The sequence below is a fragment of the Pezoporus wallicus genome, unplaced genomic scaffold, assembly GCF_028554395.1.
Source record: "Pezoporus wallicus isolate ANWC-B61680 ecotype Strahan unplaced genomic scaffold, APGP_CSIRO_Pwel_v1 contig_7820, whole genome shotgun sequence".
NCBI classification, from domain to species: domain Eukaryota; kingdom Metazoa; phylum Chordata; class Aves; order Psittaciformes; family Psittacidae; genus Pezoporus; species Pezoporus wallicus.
The window spans coordinates 891417-893793 of record NW_026641900.1 but is presented as its reverse complement, the minus strand read 5'-3'; positions in this window follow the sequence as shown (position 1 = coordinate 893793).

Here is a 2377-nt window from a genome sequence, read left to right as displayed (position 1 = left end):
TGGCAGGAGGACCAGTGAGTTTATGTGAAATCCTGAGGCAGGACAGTCCTGCCCACCAGAGACCAGTCTCACACCTTCTCACTGATGCTCTGGGGGGTGAGGGAACTCTGTTACACTTGTAGCCAGAATGATCTTGTGCCAGAGAGTGTGTTACTGCCAGATCTTGTGCCGTGGAGCTGTGGCTATCAGCTACTTCTCACATGCTCTACATTTTAACTGTTATCTGTATTCCAAAGGTAACCCACCTGTAAATGGAAAACTTTGTCCCAGTGTAGACTTTGGGGGTAATGCATGGTAATTAGCCCCTTGCAAGCAGAGACTGGTTGAGTAAGCAGTGCATCCTGGCTCCGTGGTGTTTGTGAGAAGGCCTTTGCCTTTTGGACTTCTATTTGGCAGCTCTGACAAAGAGCCAGCATGACTGCTTGTTTAAAACCCAGAACCACCAACTCTCCCCCTGCTCAAACCTTGATGTTAGCTCAGCTAACAAGTTTTGTAGGTGCCTGTAACCAAAATGTAGACTGCTAAAGGCAGAAGATGACTGTGCAGAAGGCTGCTCCTTCCTTCCCTTCCTGTTTTCCAGTATAACCATCCAGACCCTCCTTGGATGGTTGTACTGTGACTTGCTCCTGTCAGTCACACATAAGCTGCAGCACTTGGTTCTGTGTGTTTGTGTGTACCAGTGATCAGCAGCTCTCTCAGTGCCACTGACTCAGCAGCTCTCACTGCTTTCAAGCTCTCCCTGTTCTGGCTTTGGCTGACAGGCTCTTGGCAGGTCAGGGCTGAGGCAGCTACTGCTGCTGCCGTGGTCTTCTGTCACTGGCATGACCAGGGTGCTTCCAGCTCTTCAGTGTCCGGCTGCCTGAGTCATGGCTCTAAAGGGAAGGCAGCCAGGACACTGTCCTCGCCTTGGTTGTCTTACGGTTCAAGTGGTTTTCTGCACAAATGGATGGCTTCTAAGGTCCCACTTGTGGGGATCTGGCTGCCCCTGTGCCACGAGTAAGGAATTACATGACTGTAGGTTGCATACAAGGAGGACATCACCTCTCAAGCAGTCTCTGCCTGTGACAATGCATGCCTCTGCCATGCATTTGGAATATGTGGATGGTTAAATTTCAGTTCACTGCAGAGACAGAGGTGGGGTAAAGAAACTACCCCCATCTTGCCTCCTTGGAAAAGTTCCAGTGGCTGTAACAGATGTCAGTCTGTTGATTGGGACTGAATGTGGCTGGTGCTACCATGTCAGAATTTAGATAACAGACCACAAGTTGGAGAGAAAGAGGCTGTTTAGTAAGAGGTCTATTACTTGGTGGTGGGAGAGTATGCTCATCTAGGCTCTCCTGTATATGTATTCCTTAAGGAATGGAAGATGGCACAGATCCTGCTGTGTATAAAAGCAAGCAAAGGGGAACAATGACCATATTGCATGTTAGGGAAGTTACATGACTGCCTCTATATTATTAATGAATAGAGCTAATACAGCCAAGACCTCTTTAGGACCAGGGTAACAATACCACCTTTAACTTCTGCAACAGATCAGAGTAAGCTTCTGAAGCTGTGGCTATATTAAGCTGTATCATTCTGTACATGATGCTGGGAGGTACAGTCATGCGTTCAGTACAGGGGACACACTTCCTGAAGGAGTATTTTACGAGGGTGATGAAACACTGGCACGAGTTGCCCAAAGAGGTGGTGGATACCCCATCCCTGGCATTGTTCAATGCCAGGCTTGTTGTGGTTCTGTGCAACCTGACTTAGTTGAAGATGTCCCTGCTCAATATGGGGGGTTGGAGTAGGTGATCTTTAAAGTCCTTTTCAACCTGAACTGTTCTGTGATCCTATGAAGATTCAGTAAGGTGTTTAAACAGAGAGGACCTGCAGAACAAAACTAGAAGAACTAGATGTTGTATTGATGCTTGTGCTTACAACTTCCAGAGAGTAGAAATACGACCCAAAGCCAGTCTGGAGAGGTGTTCCTTAAGTGACTCTGAGGCATGGGGCTGGTAGCAAGAAAACTCAATTTTGCACATGGTTAAGTCAGCTCTTAAATCCAAGATTAGGATCTAACTTTGTTTTGATTTTCTGTGCCTGTGGCAGCTGAGAATTCCAAGAGAAATTCCTTTAGATGATCCATGCTAGCTTTGACATGAAGCAGCAGGCTACAAGTGGAGTAGTACACAAAAGACCTGAAAAGGGGCTGAGGTTATGACTGGACTCTCAGCTTCTGAAACTCTCTGTTGTTACAAAGATGGAGAAACACTATCTCAGATATACTAACTTCAAACATTCTTCCCAATCCACAGAGGATAATGAAACAGTAAGGATATAGAATATTTCGTACTGATACAAAAATGTGTTAAGAAGAAACACTTTGCCTGAA